This window comes from Hipposideros armiger, unplaced genomic scaffold (assembly GCF_001890085.2).
Source record: "Hipposideros armiger isolate ML-2016 unplaced genomic scaffold, ASM189008v1 scaffold_28, whole genome shotgun sequence".
Classification (NCBI taxonomy): domain Eukaryota; kingdom Metazoa; phylum Chordata; class Mammalia; order Chiroptera; family Hipposideridae; genus Hipposideros; species Hipposideros armiger.
This window is the reverse complement of record NW_017731378.1, coordinates 703,346-714,669: the sequence shown is the minus strand read 5'-3', so window position 1 is coordinate 714,669 and position 11,324 is coordinate 703,346. Positions and strand designations below refer to the sequence as shown.

At 45.0% G+C, this 11,324-nt stretch overlaps 1 protein-coding gene and 1 long non-coding RNA gene across 5 annotated transcripts in view; one reads left to right on the top strand and one right to left on the bottom strand.

Annotated features, from left to right (window-relative positions):
- Positions 1-2,356, bottom strand: part of R3HCC1L (R3H domain and coiled-coil containing 1 like) — an 82,546-nt gene extending 80,190 nt beyond the window's left edge. Inside the window, exon 1 of one of the 3 annotated variants that reach the window (XM_019636429.1) lies at positions 2,271-2,356. The gene's annotated coding sequence lies outside the window, so the exon portion shown is untranslated. The other 2 variants (XM_019636433.1, XM_019636435.1) reach the window with 2 other exon arrangements.
- Positions 2,357-3,017: 661 nt separating this feature from the next.
- On the top strand, positions 3,018-7,161 carry LOC109379625 (uncharacterized). 2 transcript variants are annotated; one of them, XR_002123237.1, is made up of 4 exons: positions 3,018-3,058; positions 4,175-4,256; positions 5,498-5,554; positions 6,461-7,161. It is a non-coding gene; the product is annotated as an uncharacterized LOC109379625 (long non-coding RNA). The 2 variants fall into 2 exon arrangements; XR_002123238.1 differs by having other exon boundaries at positions 5,482-5,554.
- Positions 7,162-11,324: the final 4,163 nt, after the last annotated feature.

The window sequence follows — 11,324 nt, the reverse complement described above, 5'->3', positions numbered from 1 at the left end:
CAAGTCTTCTCATGGACCTTACCCACTGAACTTCTACAAATACTCTGGTTAAAAACAAAAAACAAAACAAAACAAAACAAAAAACAGTGGGACTGGGGGTAAGAGGGAAAGGCAAGGATGCTATACAACACTCTGTCCTCGTCAATAGCCAATAACTAAATCATAAACATAGATAACTGTTCTGCTACAAGCTACAATGAGTAGATGGAAGAACTGCATTCTTACTACTAGTTTTAAATGAAGCACCAGTCCAACATCACATCCCAACAATCGTTTCACTACAGCATTTTGGAAACCTCTAAAAGTGAAAAACAGAATAATATAATTTTTACACAAAATGCAATTGCTTTAAAAAACAAAACAAAGTAAAACAAAACCCCAAAGCCCTGCAATCTGAGAACTTCTGTTTACAGTATTTTAAGTTTATGGGTTAAGGATAACTATCCTCACTTCACAAACAAATAAACAAAAAGGAATCTCAAGACCCATCATCATTATCACTATCACAGTCATCAATTATAATAGCAACAGAATAATATGCACTTACTCCAGGCACTACTAAGCTCTTGATATTCACATCTCATTTAATCTTTATAGAGACCTTGTGAGGTAAATGCTATTATTTCCATTTTAGAGATTAGTAAACAGTCTTAGAGAGATCACCTAATTTGCAGAAACTCATAAATGAGGAGTCACAGCAGCAGGATTTGAACTACTGTAATGCTATCCTCTGTTTTTTGAAACACATTCAAATATTTTTCAACCAATGATTTCAGAATACAAGATTACCTAATTATTACTCCTCGAAACCCATAAAAAAAATGTATTGTAAAATCCCCATTCTCTACACAGGAAAGAAAAATAAGACAAAAAGCCACCTGCTTAGGAGTCTCAGAGCTTAACCGTCAGAAAAAGGAAACCGGAATACCAGCTCTCTATCGTTTGAATTCTAACTCTGAGGAAACACAGACTCCTAGCACATATACCTAGGATAGGTGAAAATAACCCCAGTATCTCAGCTAGTAGGCACCAAGGTTAGTGGGGCCGTGTTAGAATCTGAGCTAGGTTATAACGCAAGTAGTGTATGAAAGGCGGGCCAAGACCCAAGCCCTGCTAGAGACAGGCATTAGCTTAGCACTATACCGGAGATACCTGCACCTGTGTGGTGCTGAAGACGGTTCCCACAGAGCAAGAGGGGTTAGACAGGTGTGTCTGTGCGGCGGGGAGGGAAGTGTCCAAATTCTGGTAGACTTTAAAACCCAGAAGAAGTGTAAAACGGAGTCCACAGGTGACGGGGCCCTGATAGCACCTCGTCGTCAGGAAAAGGGCATTAAGAACACCAGTACGCCTCGGACTCGTTTCCAAGGACACCTTCCCCTGTTTATTTCCTCACTCCATCTTCATAAAGCTCATGGCCATGTTTATGATCAAGTTCATAAAGGCATGAATGTGGTCTGAAAATGCGACTGGCCTGGACTTCGGACAGGACAAATCAGGCTATATCTGAAACATGCTTTCTCACATACATCACTTCTGCTAAAGCCCACAACACCGGAAGGCAGACAGGCCGAAGACTCTTCTCTCCATTTATCACACGGGGAAGCCGCGGTCAACCGGCTACGAACGATCGCAGGTCCAGCAGGTGGAAGCCCTGAGACTCCTCCCCACGGGACATCAGACTCCAAATCTTGGGATTCTTCCCTTACTCAACTCCGGAAAACTTTAATCGTCGGACTTCGAGATGTCCAAGGGCCTCCCAAGAAAACCAGGAAGTCCATCCTCCCGCACAGACAGCTCACTCCCAACCCACACCCCCGGGCTCCCGGGCAGCGGAGCAGACTCACTCGAAAGGCCCGCGGCCCGGAAATCGCCCGCAGCCGTGATTGTCTCAGGGTGGCCTCGGCGGCCCACGGTCCCGTACCCCTGGGTCGCCACGGACCCGCTCAGTACCTGTTGAAACCTATAAAATGCACGTCCCCTCCGCACGGAGTATTTGGAGCGAGGGCCCACCACAGGTACGCAGGCCCTGCGAGGGCAAAAGAGCCTCGGGAGGGTCCCCCACTATCCAAGCCCCGCAGGGGTCGAAGGGCGCGAGTTTCCCAGTAACCTTCGCCCCGGGCGGGGGCCCGCCCCACGCGTCACGTGAGGGGGGGAAAATACCGCTAACAAAAGAGGAAGGAAGTTTTGTCCAAGGGGTGAGGGGAGAAGAGGACCCCACGAGCCCCAGCTTGGGGTGCGGAGGGAAGGAGGGACAGGGACACGGAGTTTACCGGGAGCACCGTCGCTCTCCGCTTCCGCCGCCTCCTTGAACCTCTTGCTCTTCCGCTTGTGCCGGTGGGGCAGGCGCCAGGCCTGGACTCCGCCCCCCAGCGCCGCGGGGCTTTCTGGGGGCTGTAGTCTCCGTGAGACCGAGGCCTCGCGGACTGCCTCCCGGTCACGTGGGAGGAGGGGCTGGTGAAATGAAGAGGGTGGGAAGGTGTTTACGCTCTAGTCTGCTCAACCCTTCATACTTCCCCCTTAGTTACAAACGTACTCAGGTCTCTTCACGTCCTACTGGATCTTTACACCCCTCTTCTTTACAGGCAAGTGTCTTGAAAAAAGTAGTCTAAACTCGCTGTCTCCATTTCCTCCTTCGTCCTCTGCGCTGCAGCTTCTGCCGCCACAGAAAACGCCCTTGTTGCCCTCAGTGCCCTTGCCAAACTCATCGGAGGTATTTTCAGGTCCTCTAACTTACCGTATTTCCCCATGTATAAGACGCACCTTTTTTTCAAAAAATTTGGGTTCTAAAAACTGGATGCGTCTTATACAGTGGTTGTAGATTTCAAATGCCATAGATGGAACTGAGGACTAGGCAATATATGAAGACAGTGATTCGTCATCAGACACAGATGAGGACAAGCTAATGGTTGGGAGTTTAGACAGTGATGAGTTGTACGAATTTTATGATGAATAAAACCTGAGTTCAATAACTTTACGTAATACATGTTCTTTCAAATTTCAGGCCCCAAAATTAAGGTGCATCTTATACCTGGGAGCGTCTTATACTTGGGGAAATACGGTAAGTTTTAGGCACCATCTGATGCTGTTGGACAGTATCACTTATTTTCTGACACTAGTCAGGATTTCCTTCTTCCTCTCAGGTCATTCTTCTCAGTCTCCGTCAAGAATTCTTTTTCTAACCCACCTCCTTAATATTAATTAGTGTTCTCCAGAGGTCTTGGTATTGGAGTCAGACAGGGAAGACTCCTGCCCCTTCTCTCTTGAACTTATTCTTTGTATTTCCAACAACTCATGTCCCATACAGGCATCTTAAATGTAGCAACATGAAAAAAATGCTTCACACCCATTGCCAGTGGCTTTACTCAGACCTGGGTTGTTTCTTACCTGATTACCGTATAGGCTTCCTTACTGATCTCAGCACCTTTATCAAATCCTCCCTAAACCCATAAGGCCCATTTATACAAAGGGAAAATTTAATCACGTCACACTTTGGTAAAATCCTTCAAAAGATCCCCTCGATTGAGCTTGGGAAGAGGGAATGGAGGTGAATCCTTCAGGTGGCTTTTGCAACATTAGGAAGCCAGCTCCACGAGTCTCCCCTTCCCACCTCTCATACTGCAGAGGTTCAGAGAAAGGAGATTTATAACAGATCTTATTGTGAGGTAGGTGGGCATGGGCATATTTTAAACGTTCCCCAGGTGATTCAATCATTCAACAAGGATGTAATATTTTGTTGCCTACAATGTATACCAGGCATACTGGTATCCAATATATGCTGGATACTGAGAAAATAATAGTAAACAAGACAATCCTCGCCCTTAGGTGTTTATAGTCTCTTGGAAGAGACAGATATTACTCAAATGATTCCATACCCAAAAACAACAAAACCCCACAATTACCAGCAGTGATAAGAAAGAGACGGGAAATGTAATGTCTCTTTCCCTTTCCCTCTGCCACCTGCCCCAGCACAGTTTATGCTCCTCAGCCTATCAAAAACAGCCTATCAGGAGCTAATCTCCTTCTACTTGCCTCCCTTATACATCTAGATATGCCAAACTCCTGAGTTGCATTTGCTCTCTCACTTTTGCACAAGCTGTCTCGCTATTTGGAAAACACTTCCTGTCTTCCTTTACTAACTTTCACCCTATGTGATTCTCCTCTGTTGCATTCCAAGCAAACCCAGGAGACCAACAGCCGCATGGAAGGATTTTCTGAGAATTGGACTGAGCCAGGTGATAACTCCCAGCCAAGCAAAGGTGAGCTGAGTAGGAGAGCCAGCAACAGTTGAATGTGAGCTAGAGAGCAGGGCTGTGCTACCCAGTTCAGATGTATAGAGCCTGAGCCAACATACCCATCCTCCAATACACAGATCCAGTATCACCTCCTCCAGGAAGCCTTGGCTGTGTTCCCTCTGGATGAACTACTGTTTCTTTCCTGAGTACTCATTGCACCTGTCCCGACCTCCCTTCCAGTGATATGCTAGACCCAGCCAAACCAGCTTTGAAGAGCTAACCGTTAAATACTCAGGAATTTTTAAAGTCAGTTCTTAAACCACTGGTAGTTTAAAAATCAGTTGGGAGGGCGTATTTACACCACCACAGAAAACAGCAAATGACAAACTGGGTGTTTTTGGTTTGTTTTTTTAGAACAGTTTACCAGGACACCACTGTCTTTGTCATACCATGCATCTCTGCATTATATTGTGGTGATTACTCCCCTAGTAGATGAATTCCTTGTAACAACTTCGTTTAGCAAATGTTTATTACTATGTACAGAGACTAGCAACGTGCAGGAGGGGTATATAATGGAGTACAAACAAGCATTGTTCCTACCGTTATGCGCTTACAATCTAGCAGGTAAGACAGAAAATAAACAAAGAACTCTATACTTACAAATTGAACTAGTAGGCTGCTCTGTGATAGAACATTCTGGCATGAGTGGTGATGGACACTACTTTAACAAGGTGGTCCAGGAAGGCCTCTCTGAGGAAGTGACCTTCCCACTGAGCACCAAAGGATGAGAGATAGTCCAGAGAAGAACCAGGCAAAAAGGGTTCCAGCCCTTTTTTCAGAGTGTTCAGACGACACAAAGAAAGAGCTGGGCTGTTTGAAGGACAGAATGGTCAATTTTGCTGGGATGGTGTGATTATTAGTTTTATGTGTCAATTTGACTAGGCCACACGATGCCCAGATTAAACATTATTTCTGGGTGTGTCTTTGAGAATGTTTCCAGATGCGATTAGCATTTGAATTGGTGGAATCAGTCAAGTACAGTTGACACTTAAACAACGCAGGGTTAAAGGTGCCGGCCCCTATACTGTGAAAAATCCACATATAACTTTTCACTCCCCCCAAAACTTAACTCCAGTCATGTCCCTTGTAATCCTCAGGGGATTGGTGCATAATGGCATAGAACAATGCACGTAGTCATTGCCCCACGGATTCCCAAGCAGTGATTGAAAATACTGTTGTTGATCCACAGTTGTTTGAATCCACAGATGTGAAACCCAAGAATAAGGAGAGCTGCCTCTATATTTATTGAAAAAAATCTGCAAGTAAGTGGACCCGTGCTATTCAAACCCATGTTGTTCAAAAGTCAACTGTAGATTACTCTCACTCTGATGTGGGTAGGCATCATTCCCGCTGCTGAGGCCTGAACAGAATAAAAATTAGGAGAAGGGAGGATGCAGTCCCTTGTCTGTGTAAGCTGGGACATTGGTGTGTTGGTCTTCTCCTGCCTTTGGGCTGGGATTTACCCCAATTGGCTCAGGCCTTCCAACTCAGGCTGGAAAGCTCACCACCAGCTTTCCTGGGCTTCCAGCTTGCAGACAGCAGGTCATGGGACTTCTTAGCCTCCATAATTGCATAAGCCAATTCTTCACAATAAATTTCCTTTTATATATACATAGATACATACATACGTACATATACAGAATGTATATCATCTATATGTATATATATACACATACACACACATATATACATATATAGGATATATCATATATACAGAGGGTGCTGAAAAAAGTATACACATTTTAAGGAAGGAAAAAACTGTATTAAAATTTTAATACTCAATATATACCGATAAAAAAGATGAGTACAAGTAATGTGTATACATTTTTTTGGCACCCCTGGTACAAATATAAGCTATATACATATCTAGGATATATATCCTATTTAGATGTGCATATGTAGGATGCACACACACACACACACAAACACACACACACACACAGAGGAAACATATATATATCCTATTGGTCTGTATCTCTGGAGAGTCCTGACTAATACAGATCGCAAGGGTGTGAATTAAGTGATCCATATGACATGATGAGGTAACTAGGGCCAGGTGTGCACAGCCTAAAAGCCATGGCGAGGACCCTAGATTAAATTATAGCTACCAAGGGGGTGGTGTTATCTGACTCACATTTTAATACAATCACTCTTGCTTTTGTTTGCAGGACTGGAGTAGAAGTGGGAGTCCATTTGTTGCCGTAGCCCAGGTAAGGAATAATGAAACAAAGTATTGGCACTAAAATTTAACAAATACTTTGCAGATTGAGTCAATAGGACTTGCTGATGATTGAATGTAGGGGAGATGGACTGGTGAAGGAAAGAGGATCCAAGGGCAGCAGTCGTTTACTTTCACCTCCATATCTTCAGCCCCTAGAATAGGGCCTGGCATGTAGTAGGTGTGTAATAACTGTGTTGAGTGAATGTATCCATTCACTGTGCTAAACTCTGTGCCCTGTCACTGTCCCCTTGCTTCATTCATACAGGGCCTCCACTAGTCCATATAGTACCTTTGTGCAGATTAGATAAAAAGTACCTCTTCCTCCAGGGGGACATGGCCCATTACCAGGGTACACAGACTGGTAAATGAACATGGGCTGTGTTTCAGCCCCCATTTACCCCCTCAGCTGGCACTCTTGTGCACTGCACAGTCTGTATAACCACATACAGCAGCCCCAGTTTAATATCCCCGGGAGGTGGTTTTGTGGCATTGAACCCAGTATGCATGGGGAGAATTTGAGGTCCAGGGGAAGGAAACTGTCTGCTTGGGGTCACTGGAGCTGCTGTTGTGACTGAGATTCAAACCTTTACCCTCTGAATCCCTGTGGGCTCTTTAGCCTTGGAGCCACATTGTCTCTCCCAGATCACTCAGCCCATCAATAAAAAGCTAAATTCAAAATGGTGACTTTGCTTCCTTGAGTTTCTCATCTGTCTCAGTTACTATTGTTAGAGTATTTCACATTTACATAGTATCCAATATGTGCTCCTCCGTCCCTTACAAAATACAATAAAGGAACATGAAACCAAAGGATCTTTTTTTTAAAAACAGAATAAATAAGGGATGGCTGGTTTAAAGGGCCCTTAGCTCTTGGATTAAGATGAACTGTGGTGTATTGGTTTAAAGTGATGTGATAAGCGATACAGGAAAAAAAAATGCTCCTGTACAAGCTGTTTTTCCTTTGCACCTCCGACCAAAACAGGAGGAGATTTGGGAACTGCCTGCTTCAGAAATGTAAACTAGGGAGATCGTTGGGAGTCAGGACATAAGGAGAAGAGAGAAATGTCCTAGAAGAGGAAAAGGATTCCCCCTTCAATAAACAAGAGCATTTAACAAGTGCTTACTGTGTGCCAGGAGCTGTGCTAAGCTCTTTACATGCCCCATCTACATTAATCCTCGCTCAACTCTACAAGGTACAATCTATCATTACCATCATTTTACACTGGAGAAAGCTGAGGCCCAAGGCTATGCAGCTAATAACTGACAAACCTGAGATTTGAGCCAAGACAGTCTGCCTGTAGAGTCTGAGCTCTCAGCCACTAAATTATACTGCCTCTCATTCAGATGTTCCTGGTGCCAGGTCCCCTGTTTTAATAATGTGACCCTTCAGAGTCCTAAGATAATTAACAGAGGCTATCTGGTTCTCAGACTCTTAGGGATTCCATGTCGCCTGTCTGCTCAATAATTATAGCATGGTCATTCCCAGCCTTGCTTCAAACTAAACAATTTGAACAAGGCATATATAAGAGAAAAATCCTGCTGGGGGACATTTCACAATCTCCTTGGAGTTTTAATATCCTCCCAATATAATACCATAATTACCCAGATGGCATGGAAGATGGAGGAGAAAATGTTATCAAGAGAGAGGGACTAAATGAGCGAGGCTACCCCTTGGAAATGTGCACCCTGGTTGGTCCCTCCTAACTTGAAGTTTCTTTTCTTTTGTGACTGTCAGCCAATAAGCACAGAAAGATCCAAATTTTATAGAACTTTTGGGTACTTGGATCCTTCCCTGATAAAGTGCTACTATCTGGAATTATATGGGTCTTTGGCATCAACTGGAGGAAATATAAGACATTTTAGGACAATAGGAGGGCCAGGTATCCATGGACAGCTCCCATAACTCATGAGGAGAAGCAGGACAGAGATCTCTGATGAGCAGCAATGACTCCAGACCCCCCAGGACTAAATCAAGAGCCCAGGAAACGCTCCCAACTCTAATAAAGCTACCTTAAAAAGGGCATGGCCACTATTATTGTTTTGGTTGACTCTCTGAGCTCTGGGGTCACAGCATTTGATTCTCTTAACTAGATGTGAGCTGTTTAGCACCCCCACCCCCACCATCACACACATACTCCCCCTCATTACCTTTCCTGCACCACCACTGTTCTATCCACTTCTTGACCTCAAGGCTTGTAGGGCTAAACTATCTAATGCCACAATGCCCGTTTGGAGGGAAAGGTTTGGTGATATTATGCCCATACTCATCATGATCTGAGGACAACTTGACTCCTTAGAGCGATAACTGAGAAACAGCCTAGTAACATCTGCCACTTAGAATTTCACAGCTCAGCTCTGACTGAGCCAGCGAGATATTTAGAGCTGGGCATTTGGGTTCCAACATGGCATCATCTATGGCCTGATTTTGACATCCTCAACACCTACCTCAGGATGTGCAGCAAGCCACACCTCTCATTCCAAGGTGCTACCAGGAGCCACTGGCATGTATCCAAGGCTGTGCTGAGTGCCAACCTAGAAAGCAAGGTGGTGTATGCAAGGGAACGAGATTGAGACCAGGACCTGGACATTTCCTTCTATTATGAAGCATAAAACCTTGGATCATTCACTAAACCTTGGATTCCTCATCTGTAAAATGGAGGCCCACCGAGGTCACCCACCTCACTGGGTAATCATGAGGATTAAGTCATATAATGGATGGGAAACAGTCTGGCAAACTATAAAAGGCTAACAAGAAAAAGGGGCATACACGCTACACAAAGTTTTGCTCACAAAGGACAGAGATGAGTAGGGAACAAACAGATATTTGAAACTGTGATGTTAATTCTCTTTTCCCTTAGGAGAGTAGTAGAGGCACAGTGGCAGTTCTTCAAAGCTTTCTTCCCAGCACACAATTCCTGGTCCCATCCCTTCCTCACGGTCCCATAGCACTCAGAAAGTCACGATCCCTTATCAACAGCACCTAACACAGTGGAGCCTTGCATAGGGTAGAAAATTGCGAAATATTTGTAAACCATCATCTCTTCTATTCAACAACAGAACATCCAGAATTTGGCTAGACGTGTCCCAAAGATTTACATTCTCAAGAATACCCTAGAATTTGTAACTCAGTCCCTCATCTAGTGCAAGGGGCGCCCGAATCAGGCCATTTCACTGAAGCAATTCATGAAGCCAAACTCAAGGCAGACAGAACTTCTTGTTTTACTCCACACTACCACGTTATTTCACACCTCGTTTCCTTTGTACATGCTCTCCCCTCTGCCTGGAATGCCTTTCTCTTCTTCCTCCACCTCCATCAGGATCCAACCCATGTCACCTCCACAAAACATCCCCAACTTCCCTGGACTAACCAGTCACTTCTGCCTCGTCCCTCTCCCGATGAGCTCTCAGAACCCGGGGTCATAGGGCTCTCACCCAATCATAATTATTTGTGTGTGTCTCTACCCCACCATGGAGAGTGTTATAACTAAGTACAGTGCATGGTACACGGGCCCCACACTTGTTTATTGGATGAACTAGCCCTCTCTGTGGTCCTTTTAGGCAGAGCTGGGGATGGAGAACCAAGGGTAAAATCAGAGGAAATCAACAACTTTCGTTTACACTGTCATTCCTCAAGAACGTGTTGCAGACAGCCCCACCACCCTGATTCCTTGACCTCCAGAAATACTCTTGCAAAGCTTATGATGAGTTGCCTGGGAGTCATCAGAACTTTGCAAAGAGTAATTCCACTTGATCTGGTCCCTCTACCCACCAGCAGGCTGATTCATAGTAGGTGAAGATCTGAAGCTAAATAGCTTGGGTTTAAACCCTGGCTCTACCAATTACTAGCTGTGCAACTTTAAGCAAGTTACTTTATCTTTCTGTGCCTCGGTTTTCTGAGGCATAAAATAGTAACAGTAGTGACATCACAGAAGGTGGGCAAGGGTTGTGAGAACTAAACGATGTGTTCTGTGTAAAGTGCCCAGCTCCAGGCACCTAACAAGTGCTTCATAATGGTAGCTGGTTTGCAAGTAGCCCAGCCGTAAAGATAGCACGTAAATCTTCAGAAGGCTGGGTTTGTTCCCTCCTGGGCAGGGAGGGGCGTCAGGGCAGCTCTGGAGTTCTGTCTGGAGGTTCAGACAACTGGTGTCATCGACTTTTGCTTCTCATCTGGATCCATCGCTCCCCAGCTAAGGCCCTTGCTTAAGTAGCTTCTTTTCCCAAAGCCTGATGTCCCCAGTAGGGCCAGCAGTACTGAGCTGTCTTACAAGGGGGTGCCGGAAAGATCAATTCATGTTAGCAAAGTGCTTTGGAAATATAACATGCTAAATATTAATGGGTCTCTCTGAGTGTCGGGAAATGTGCAACCTGAACTCTGCTCAGGGCAAGCTGAAGGTGGGGAGAGCAATTCTGGGCAGCCTGATTGCCACATCCTTGGCCTAATTTGGGAGGTGGTGCTGATGAAGGCGGAGTGAGTGCCACGAGCATCTGGGGGCTGGGCAGGGCTGTGGAATGGCAGCTCTGGAAAGCAGAGTGTTCTGAGGATGCCCCTAATCCTAATCCACAAATAGGCAGAGACCTTGGGTGGGTTTGGGGAGAGCCCAGAAAAGTCCTCAGATTTTCTTTAGAAAAAAACAAACGCAAACTCACTGCTTGCTGTTCCCTCTCTCATTTCTCAATTCTGCAGAGGATAGCACTTTGAGGATGTCAGCCACCTGAGTTCTTATCCTGCTCTCAGCTTCCCAAACCACATGTAGGGTGATTAGCAGAAATTGGTTTTAACTTTAGCCAAAACTCTCAGTTCAAAATCTTTAGAG